Here is a 12,500-nt window from a genome sequence, read left to right on the forward strand (position 1 = left end):
AGGAGCTGGGGAGGGAGGAGAGTAATACACTCCTGAGGAACGAGAGGAGCTGGGGAGGGAGGAGAGTAATACACTCCTGAGGAACGAGAGGAGCTGGGCAGGGAGGAGGGTAATACGCTCCTGAGGAACGAGAGGAACTGGGGAGGGAGGAGAGTATTATGCTCCTGAGGAACGAGAGGAACTGGGGAGGGAGGAGAGTAATACACTCCTGAGGAACGAGAGGAGCTGGGGAGGGAGGAGAGTAATACACTCCTGAGGAACGAGAGGAACTGGGGAGGGAGGAGAGTAATATGCTCCTGAGGAACGAGAGGAACTGGGGAGGGAGGAGAGTAATATGCTCCTGAGGAACGAGAAGAGCTGGGGAGGGAGGAGGGTAATACACTCCTGAGGAACGAGAGGAGCTGGGGAGGGAGGAGAGTAATACACTCCTGAGGAACGAGAGGAGCTGGGGAGGGAGGAGGGTAATACACTCCTGAGGAACGAGAGCAGCTGGGGAGGGAGGAGGGTAATACACTCCTGAGGAACGAGAGGAGCTAGGGAGGAAGGAGAGTAATACACTCCTGAGGAACGAGAGGAGCTAGGGAGGGAGGAGAGTAATACACTCCTGAGGAACGAGAGGAGCTAGGGAGGGAGGAGAGTAATACACTCCTGAGGAACGAGAGGAGCTAGGGAGGGAGGAGAGTAATACACTCCTGAGGAACGAGAGGAGCTGGGGAGGGAGGAGGGTAATACACTCCTGAGGAACGAGAGGAGCTAGGGAGGGAGGAGAGTAATACACTCCTGAGGAACGAGAGGAGCTAGGGAGGGAGGAGAGTAATACACTCCTGAGAAACGAGAGGAGCTGGGGAGGGAGGAGAGTAATACACTCCTGAGGAACGAGAGGAGCTGGGGAGGGAGGAGGGTAATACACTCCTGAGGAACGAGAGGAGCTGGGGAGAGAGGAACGAGAGGAACTGGGGAGGGAGGAGAGTAATACACTCCTGAGGAACGAGAGGAGCTAGGGAGGGAGGAGAGTAATACACTCCTGAGGAACGAGAGGAGCTAGGGAGGGAGGAGAGTAATACACTCCTGAGGAACGAGAGGAGCTGGGGAGGGAGGAGAGTAATACACTCCTGAGGAGCTGGGGAGGGAGGAGGGTAATACACTCCTGAGGAACGAGAGGAGCTGGGGAGAGAGGAACGAGAGGAACTGGGGAGGGAGGAGGGTAATACACTCCTGATGAACGAGAGGAACTGGGGAGGGAGGAGAGTAATACACTCCTGAGGAACGAGAGGAACTGGGGAGGGAGGAGAGTAATACACTCCTGAGGAACGAGAGGAGCTAGGGAGGGAGGAGAGTAATACACTCCTGAGGAACGAGAGGAGCTGGGGAGGGAGGAGAGTAATACACTCCTGAGGAGCTGGGGAGGGAGGAGGGTAATACACTCCTGAGGAACGAGAGGAGCTGGGGAGAGAGGAACGAGAGGAACTGGGGAGGGAGGAGAGTAATACGCTCCTGAGGAACGAGAGGAACTGGGGAGGGAGGAGAGTAATACACTCCTGAGGAACGAGAGGAACTGGGGAGGAAGGAGAGTAATACACTCCTGAGGAACAAGAGGAGTTGGGGAGGGAGGAGGGTAATACACTCCTGATGAACGAGAGGAGCTGGGGAGGGAGGAGAGTAATACGCTCCTGAGGAACGAGAGGAACTGGGGAGGGAGGAGAGTAATACACTCCTGAGGAACGAGAGGAACTGGGGAGGAAGGAGAGTAATACACTCCTGAGGAACGAGAGGAACTGGGGAGGGAGGAGGGTAATACACTCCTGAGGAACGAGAGGAACTGGGGAGGAAGGAGAGTAATACACTCCTGAGGAACGAGAGGAACTGGGGAGGGAGGAGGGTAATACACTCCTGAGGAACGAGAGGAACTGGGGAGGAAGGAGAGTAATACACTCCTGAGGAACGAGAGGAACTGGGGAGGGAGGAGGGTAATACACTCCTGATGAACGAGAGGAGCTGGGGAGGGAGGAGAGTAATACGCTCCTGAGGAACGAGAGGAACTGGGGAGGGAGGAGAGTAATACACTCCTGAGGAACGAGAGGAGCTGGGGAGGGAGGAGAGTAATACACTCCTGAGGAACGAGAGGAGCTGGAGAGGGAGGAGAGTAATACACTCCTGAGGAACGAGAGGAGCTGGAGAGGGAGGAGGGTAATACACTCCTGAGGAACGAGAGGAGCTGGAGAGGGAGGAGGGTAATACACTCCTGAGGAAAGAGAGGAGCTGGGGAGGGAGGAGAGTAATACACTCCTGAGGAACGAGAGGAGCTGGAGAGGGAGGAGGGTAATACACTCCTGAGGAAAGAGAGGAGCTGGGGAGGGAGGAGAGTAATACACTCCTGAGGAACGAGAGGAGCTGGGGAGGGAGGAGAGTAATACACTCCTGAGGAACGAGAGGAGCTGGGGAGGGAGGAGGGTAATACACTCCTGAGGAACGAGAGGAGCTGGGGTGAGAGGAACGAGAGGAACTGGGGAGGGAGGAGAGTAATACACTCCTGAGGAACGAGAGGAGCTAGGGAGGGAGGAGAGTAATACACTCCTGCACTGCAAAAAATGCTTTTCTTACTTAGTATTTTTGTTTTGTTTCCAGTCCAAATATCTGAAAATTATTAATTCAAGAAGCATTTACTAGAGAAGTAAAATGACATAAGAAATTCTATTTTGTTTTAAGATAAAAAGAAAGTAATTTAAGTAATTTTTGCTTAAAACAAGCAAAATTATCTGCCAATGGGGTAAGCAAAAAAATCTTAATTCGAATGGAAAACAAGAAAAAAAATCTTAATTCGAATGGAAACCAAGAATTTTTTGCTTACCCCATTGGCAGATAATTTTGCTCGTTTTAAGCCAAAATTACTTAAATTACTTTCTTTTTATCTTAAAACAAAATAGAATTTCTTATGTCATTTTACTTCTCTAGTAAACGCTTCTTGGTTTAAGAATTTTTAGATATTTGGACTGGAAACAAAACAAAAATACTAACTAAGAAAGTATTTTTTGCAGTGTGAGGAACGAGAGGAGCTAGGGAGGGAGGAGAGTAATACACTCCTGAGGAACGAGAGGAGCTGGGGAGGGAGGAGAGTAATACACTCCTGAGGAGCTGGGGAGGGAGGAGGGTAATACACTCCTGAGGAACGAGAGGAGCTGGGGAGGGAGGAGGGTAATACACTCCTGAGGAACGAGAGGAGCTGGGGAGGGAAGAAGGTAATACACTCCTGAGGAACGAGAGGAGCTGGGGAGGGAGGAGGGTAATACACTCCTGAGGAACGGGAGGAGCTGGGGAGGGAGGAGAGTAATACACTCCTGAGGAACGAGAGGAGCTGGAGAGGGAGGAGAGTAATACACTCCTGAGGAACGAGAGGAGCTGGAGAGGGAGGAGAGTAATACACTCCTGAGGAACGGGAGGAGCTGGGGAGGGAGGAGAGTAATACACTCCTGAGGAACGAGAGGAGCTGGGGAGGGAGGAGAGTAATACACTCCTGAGGAACGAGAGGAGTTGGGGAGGGAGGAGAGTAATACACTCCTGAGGAACGAGAGGAGCTGGGGAGGGAGGAGAGTAATAATCTCCTGAGGAACGAGAGGAGCTGGGGAGGGAGGAGGGTAATACACTCCTGAGGAACGAGAGGAGCTGGGGAGGGAGGAGAGTAATACACTCCTGAGGAACGAGAGGAGCTGGGGAGGGAGGAGAGTAATACACTCCTGAGGAACGAGAGGAGCTGGGGAGGGAGGAGAGTAATACACTCCTGAGGAACGAGAGGAACTGGGGAGGGAGGAGAGTAATACACTCCTGAGGAACGAGAGGAGCTGGGGAGGGAGGAGAGTAATACACTCCTGAGGAACGGGAGGAGCTGGGGAGGGAGGAGAGTAATACACTCCTGAGGAACGAGAGGAACTGGGGAGGGAGGAGAGTAATACACTCCTGAGGAACGAGAGGAGCTGGGGAGGGAGGAGAGTAATACACTCCTGAGGAACGAGAGGAGCTGGGGAGGGAGGAGAGTAATACACTCCTGAGGAACGAGAGGAACTGGGGAGGGAGGAGAGTAATACACTCCTGAGGAACGGGAGGAGCTGGGGAGGGAGGAGAGTAATACACTCCTGAGGAACGGGAGGAGCTGGGGAGGGAGGAGAGTAATACACTCCTGAGGAACGAGAGGAGCTGGGGAGGGAGGAGAGTAATAATCTCCTGAGGAACGAGAGGAGCTGGGGAGGGAGGAGAGTAATACACTCCTGAGGAACGGGAGGAGCTGGGGAGGGAGGAGAGTAATACACTCCTGAGGAACGAGAGGAGCTGGAGAGGGAGGAGAGTAATACACTCCTGAGGAACGAGAGGAGCTGGGGAGGGAGGAGAGTAATAATCTCCTGAGGAACGAGAGGAGCTGGGGAGGGAGGAGAGTAATACACTCCTGAGGAACGAGAAGAGCTGCTGATAATACTGACAAGCTTATATATGTATACAGTGATAGACGTTGTGTTCCTATAGTTAGAGGATCAGCTGAGAGTCACTGATGAGAGCTTGACTAACGTGAACTGCCAGAACTGATGCTACGCTTGATTTTTATTCAAACCAATTATATATATATATATATATATATATATATATATATATATATATATATATATATATATATATATATATAATCATTTATTAAGCTAAAATGTGAGGTTTATCATTTATAAAACGTTTTATTTTTGTCTAAATTTGTATTTTAACTTGTTTATATCATAGTCTTTAGTTGTTATATAGTTTAGGATGAAAACAACATGTATTTCTGTTCTAATATCAGAATAACGATTTCAACGGCTGATTCCAGGAATGAGTTGAGGGTTTCAGGGATGAGGAACGCATCAGCAACTCTCTGGCCTGGAGACGAACTGCCTGACAGCTTTACCAAGAGTTATATACATCCTTTCCAGCTTCCCTAAACAATGCTTTCTCCTTAACAACAGCTGTGTGTGTGTGTGTGTGTGTGTGTGTGTGTGTGTGTGTGTGTGTGTGTGTGTGTGTGTGTGTGTGTGTGTGTGTGTGTTTCTGAATGTAAACCAGCCTTTCAGACGTCTCATATCCCTAACATAACACAAGACCAGTGTTGGTTTCTGAAGCTCCGCCAGAGCCGCTGCATGATTGCAGAAACCAGATCCCGAACTCATATCCAGTCATGTTTATCCCGTTTCCCTGCGATCTCGGCAGTTAGTGTGTGTTCACTCATCTACGTCTTGGCAGTGGATATGTGTTTTCCACTGTTCTTGGCTCGACTGAAGCGAGTTTGTATATGTACATGTGTTTTTTGTGTTGTGGAGATAATGCTCTATGAATACAAGCATTGTTCTGGATCAGTCATAGTTACTCAGCCTTTCTACAGGAGCCAAGCATTAACCCGCTCTAAATCCACATGTTTTCATCCCTTCATCCTCTCATTTATACTGTAATTAGTGCTTGTCTTCTGGACAATGCTCTCTTCTCTCTGAAATATGTCTGTCATCATCCTGTCTTTACTCTCTGCAGTCTGTGCTCTCGTTTCATCTCTGCCTTACGATCAACACTGAACGGGAATATTTCTCTCTGATAAATGACCATGTCTTTAAATCCTCAAGAATTCCACCCGAGCAGGTCTAGAATATCTGGAAAGTTATTTATTAGCATTCCTCTTCATCTCAATGGCAGTTTCTGTTGGCACAGGACTAAAGGTGCTCACGTTTACCGTTGCTCTGCCACATCCATTCATCCCAGTACACTTCCATGCGACCAGTTGTTTTGCGTGAGGGTGAAAAGTTCCCTAGCCAGATTGAGTTGTTCTTGCCGCTCTGACCAACATAAAGCTGCTTCTGTGTGAGCTGTGCTTTATGCATCGCTATACTGTTGAAAATAGATAATGGACAGTTTTTTCCAGCACAATTGTGCTGACACTTGGCTAAAGTGACCACACTTACATTACACGGTGTCGTACTCCTAACCAAAGCTGAAGTGAGACGATTCCAGAGACAAGCAGTTCGTCTGCGGTGGACACACGTGACACGACTATGAGATGTGACACAATTAATCCACAACCACAGCCAATCAGAAGAGCGTGTGGGCGGAGTCTTTCTGTAAGCACACTGCACTCTTAATCAAATCAATCCACAACCACAGCCAATTAGAAGAGAGTGTGGGCGGAGTCTCTCTGCAGGCGCACTGCACTCTTAATCAAATCAATCCACAATCACAGCCAATCAGAAGAGCGTGTGGGCGGAGTCTCTCTGCAGGCGCACTGCACTCTTAATCAAATTTATCAAAAACCACAACCAATCAGAAGAGAGTGTGGGCGGAGTCTCTCTGCAGGCGCACTGCACTCTTAATCAAATCAATCCACAACCACAGCCAATCAGAAGAGCGTGTGGGCGGAGTCTCTCTGCAAGCGCACTGCACTCTTAATCAAATCAATCCACAACCACAGCCAATCAGAAGAGCGTGTGGGCGGAGTGTCTCTGCAGGCGCACTGCACTCTTAATCAAATCAATCCACAACCACAGCCAATCAGAAGAGAGTTTGGGCGGAGTCTCTCTGCAGGCGCACTGCACTCTTAATCAAATCAATCCATAATCACAGCCAATCAGAAGAGAGTGTGGGCGGAGTCTCTCTGCAAGCGCACTGCACTCTTAATCAAATCAATCCACAACCACAGCCAATCAGAAGAGAGTGTGGGCGGAGTCTCTCTGCAAGCGCACTGCACTCTTAATCAAATCAATCCACAACCACAGCCAATCAGAAGAGAGTGTGGGCGGAGTCTCTCTACAGGCGCACTGCACTCTTAACAAAGAACGTATATTGACAAGAAGTGAAAGCCAATAGAACGTTCCATTGCAACACCAGCGCCCAGCAGCAGCCCTACGTTTCCGCCATTTTGGGGTGAAAGCGACTCGGCAGTCCACCACTAGTGATGTGTCGTTCGCGAAGGAGCCGGCTCTAAGAGCCGATTCTTTGAAAAGAGCCGGACTTCCTATCACTATCCACTAGCTTCTTGCTGTCGCTATGGCAATATCAGCTACTTATATATATATATGTATATATATGTATATAAAGTACATTAAAGATCAAATCCTAAATGAATGATGACAACACAGAATAACGTACAATCACTAGACTAATGATCATCAAATCCCTTTTAGCAGTTTATTTCACAGACTTAGACAAGTCTTCCACTTTTTCCCCACAAAACCTTCAGTTTGGTTTGAAATTCTTTGAAGTTCAAGTATTAGCATTGCAAACACTGAATTAATACCAATATATAAAATTAAGTGGACATGCTGCATCAAATAATTGGGAATGTTGGACAATATAGAACAGCAATAGAATAGCTTTACAGTAAACTGTTTTTTTGCAGTACTATCTTATATAAATGACAGTTAAAGCAATACTATGTAAACAAAAAAACACAGCCACTGTCCAAAAGTGGCAATTATAGGATAACGGACACAGCAATGCATCATGTAGCTATAAGATCATCATGTTTGTAGCATGATCCAGGGGATTAAAATGTACAAAATATATTTCAATCCTAGTGGAGTTGGTAACTAATAATAGAAGTAAAAGTGTAAAGTTGCATAAAATGGAAATACTCAATAAAGCAGGAAAAAACTACCTCAAATGTGTATTTAATGATTGGATTCCACAACTGAAAAAACAAACAAACAAAAAACATATACAAGACAATACAGCATTTACTGTAGGTGTACCAAGTGAAATTTTTTTACTGATGGCTTAATTTAAGAAATTTTCTATTGCGCTTCTGATTTGGCTGGGAGATTCTCTGATTTTGGGTGCGCAATATATGATGGATTCTGATCCGAATAAAGAGTCTAACCATGTAGATGAGTGACTTTTTGCACTTCTCTGTGTCACACACTACTCCCCTGCACTCACTCACAATCACCATACTACTAGTAAATAGCTTCCTACCCATCCCAACTGTGTGGATAACTGAGCTGATGTTTTTTCGGAAGTTAGACTCCAAAGCTATGACTAAATCCACCAGTGCCATGCTGGGGACTTTAAGGCCCTTCTCTCCTAAGTTGAGGTCAGCATATTGTTTGTCCTTGAGGAATGCATACTGTGAATCAGCAGGGACATCTGTGGTCAAGATTTTACACTCATTACAGGGACCATCTTCACTGTCTGCGTATTTCCCCACAACCTTACTGGCCAAATACCCAGCTATGTAAACCAGTACACTTCCATCATGGTCAAAGGCAGATGCTGCTGAAACTGGTGGCCTCATCTCACTCAGCAGGTCCAGTGCATGTTTTGGTAGGACACCCTCAGGGATGTTGACATCAGAATCCAGCACAGCAACACTGTTCTGGAAATACAAAATACATACAAATATTAATGTGAATCTGAATTAACATGCACCAATGCTACAATTTTCACAACAATCAAGTATTCATTACTTCAATGAGCTCACTGTTTCTGCCTTAAATTATTACATTGTTTAAATTAGTATGTTTAGCTAACTGTGATTTGTATATGAAGAGTTCAGATGCAAAGCCTCTAAGTGCCATCTGAAATTTTCTTGTAGAATGATCATTTTTATCAAGCTCGTATATTTAAGTTCAGTAATTGCACTTAAATGGCAATGAAAAGGACCTATTAATGGCCATTTAAGTGAAATTACTAAACTTAAATATACGAGCTTGATAAAAATTATCATTCTACCATAACATTTCAGATGGCACTTAGAGGCTTTGCATCTGAACTTTTGTACATTTCTGAAATACATAACTTCAGTCAGTTTCCTCTGATAACAGATCACTCTAAATAGTAATGTGGACTCATTGTATTTTCTGTAAAGCTGCTTTGAAACAATGTGTATTGTGAAAAGCGCTATACAAATAAATGTGAATTAAATTAATCTAAGGTTTACCTAATGATATATATATCACTAATAAAATTAGATGGATTATGACAATATTAATTAAGATTAAGTGCAGGCTTATTTACAGATGGTTGACTTTGATGTTTCTCCACTCTTTTAATCAGGGTTTTTCTTTTATTTCTCACCTCTCTGTATATTTTACAGTTATCACTAACAACTTATTAAAACTGGCCTTTCTGGTTTTCTTCAACTGGTTCACTTCCCTCATTTAACAGTTTGTTGTTGCTTTTGGCATGTCTACTCTGTATATATTTTATAGTCTGTTAACCAGAGTAAAATTTCTTGTGTTAATGCATAAACCGATTCTAATTCTAAGTTGCCTAGACCTCATGTTCCTGTAGATAGCTGGTCCTGGCTGAGTACTCTCCCTGGATTCTGAGATTCTCAGTTTTACTATAGGTAGATAGCTGGTCCTGGCTGAGTACTCTCCCTGACCTTTCTGACTCACTAGTCGAGTGGATGACCACAGAGCAGTCCATCGGCTCTCCTTGATGGATAATAAAACAAGTTATTGTAGTGTAAATATATTAAATTTTCTAAAAATGCAGAAGAACCAAAGATCACTTACCATGATCTCCAGAACTAAAAGATATTTGGTGGGAATCAAATTGATTGTCTAGTGAATAGTCCATTGGCTGCTCCACCTGGTCAGCTTTGACTCCCGCATTAGCAGTGACTGGTGGTTCATCTACTTTACAATCAGTAATCACTCTAGCATAGCCGTGTTCATTCATAATGTTCTCAGTATTGACAGGTACAATGATCCTGGGACCTTCCTGGGAGATGTAGCAATGTTCAGCTGAGATCTGCTCCGTGTCAATGACGACCTGGGGACTCTCCTGGGAGGCATATGTGCTGAACTGCAGCAAAAAGGTGTCAAGGTCTTGCTCACAGTTGGTCTTCTCTGAGTTGTTAAACATCAATCCTGTAGCCACAGCCCGGTATTCACACTCAAACTGGACAGAGTCAGGGCTGTCACGGTTACCACCACGAGCTGAAGACACACACCATATTAAGTACAGTTACAACGTACAATAAAGAGTTACAATAAACCATGCAATGCAAGGTACTGAAATACAATATTTATTTTTACATACCCCTAATGGCTGAGTAGGCATTCTCAAGGCAGTCTTGATTCAAGCGATTTGTCAAAAGGTAGGAAACCTGGTGACGTTCACGGAGATCACACCAGATCATTTTCAAGCACACAATGTTGTGCTGCCACCCCTCTACACATGGGATCTGCTTGGTTCCAGGGCGAGCACGTGCAAGCTTCAGGCGGGGGAGCCACTCCATACACTTTTCCAAGAATGGGAAATGGGCGGATGCATCTGAGAGAGCAGACTTCAGCTTGTGGGAATCCTTGAGCTGCTTGGAGTTGAAGCAGTTGAATATGCCATCAAAGTTTTCACAGAATTTGGCAGCTGCCATGTAGTTCCTCTGCGCCTGACCTGTGAGCTGCTTTACCTGTGCCAAGGTCTTTATCCCCACAGCAACAGAGTGGCTCAGGACCTGAGTAGCAAACCTTACTCTCATGGAAGCAAACGGTGGGAGATGCACATGCTTCTTAGTAAGACGGCAACACAATCGAATGTCCTGTTTGCTGTCATATGTATACAGATCCTCCAAAATGCCCCAGAAGATGTGATCACCATCCAGTGTGAACCCGCTGCTGCGCCAATTGTTGCGAATATTCTTGATCAGATGTGGTGGATCCCACAGGCAGAACACTCTGACAGCATCTACTTCAAAGTACGGCTTCTCCTTTGTTACACCAAGACGAGCAACCATTGAACGGTTACCAGAACCCTGGTCACAGATGAAAATTAAGCACTCCATCCCAGCCTTCCTTAGCTCACAAATTGCCTCTAGCAGCAATGATTGAAGACGGGTATGTGGTATGGGCCCACTAGTGAAGCAATATCCGAAGAGTTGCTTCCACTTCCGGAACAGCCCTCTTACCATGAATGCAGAGGCATAGTTGGCAACATATGGAGTACGCAGACCTCTACCAAAATCCTCAAAACCTTCAATCCTGTCAGCAGACTCATTATAGTGGACTGCCTGTTTGAGAGACATTTCATCAGTGATGATGGCACAAACCTTATCCATGGGCTTTGTGGTCTCCATAGCCTTCTTCATTGTGGCAAGAATGGTGTGGTTAAAGCCAGGTTTGAAATCAATAGACTTCATAAGCTTCTGCAGTGTGCGGACAGATGGCATAGAAAACACTTTAAACAGTAGCCTGTAACACTTTGGACTGGCATGTAGCAGAGACAAGAAGAAAGCTTTGTCCTGAGTGGTCCACCGAAAACCATGAGCCTTCCGCTGAGACATATGTATCTGTGTACTCACAAAAGCATATGCTTTGGCTGGTAAGAGCTTCTTCATCTGCTTCATCACTGACTCCTTGTTAACACCAGCCTTCCTGGTCTTCTTCAGTCGATTCACTTCCCTCATTTTCGCCTTCAGTTTGCACACCTGTACCTTCAGACTCCTAATCTTCATCTTCAGGGCATGTTCCTTGGCAGCAGCTTCGAGGCCTGTTGGCAATGCCATTGGTGGAAAAAGTGGTGTCAGTGGCATCGAAGGCCCTGCTTCAGAAGCATCAAGTAAGTTAATATCGGTCTCTGAACCAGTGGGTTGTTGAACACTGTCTGCAGTGGATGAGCCTGCATTTGACATGTAAACATTTTTTTTTTTTTTGCCTGTAATACAAACACAAATTTGGAAAATTATTAAATAAAATCACATTACAGCAAAACAACAAGGTGTTACTTTCCCTTAAGACCATAAGACTACTACTCTAAAATGGATAATGTGATAGACACTCTAACAGAAATCTGGAGCGACTGAGCTTTCACTCTAAAATGGATAAAAATTTACTGGCATCTCAAAGTATCCCTCTATTTATACCTATATTTATCTTACATTTCTTTGGTGGTAACTCCTGACGTGGCTTTGGTGGCTTTCTCCTTAACTCCAAGTCCAATGGGGGTGGTCGGTTAGGGGCATCAATCATTGTGGGCACTGCATCCCATTTCAATCCCGCATGGCTACAAGGATATGAGAAAGATAGATGTCCCCAAATATTTAGAATCTTTATGAATTCAATTTCATATTTAAATTTTATTGTTATGTTTTTTCAGTATACATACATATTAGATGGTCTCTTGAACTGGGTAGCGTGAAAATGTGCACTGCACACCCTGTAGTTGAGATTAAGCCGCTGAGAGCTTATCCCCATCAAAGATGCATTCCTGAGATGCTGCACCCACCTGGCACACCTGTAAAAGACAGTAGGCTATAATATGAACGTATTTATTAATTTAACTTGTAGGGTACATGACAATTTCGATACTAAATGAACAATCACTGCTGAGAGGAACAAGAAAAAACAGGATAGGCCTAACGTTACATTCATTCAAAAACAAGAGGGCCTAAACCAGTCTCTTTTGTCTCAAGCTTTATTTTTGTTAACTCATCTTTTATCATTCAAATAGACATTGTCAAGTCAAGTCAAGTCATCTTTATTTATATAGCGCTTTTTACAATACAG

At 45.2% G+C, this 12,500-nt stretch overlaps 1 protein-coding gene across 5 annotated transcripts in view; it reads left to right on the forward strand.

Annotated features, from left to right (window-relative positions):
- Nucleotides 1-12,500, forward strand: part of bbs9 (Bardet-Biedl syndrome 9) — a 165,918-nt gene that overhangs the window by 121,610 nt on the left and 31,808 nt on the right. The window lies entirely within an intron of this gene.

This window comes from Phoxinus phoxinus (genome assembly GCF_949152265.1).
Source record: "Phoxinus phoxinus genome assembly, chromosome: 10".
Lineage (NCBI taxonomy): Eukaryota > Metazoa > Chordata > Actinopteri > Cypriniformes > Leuciscidae > Phoxinus > Phoxinus phoxinus.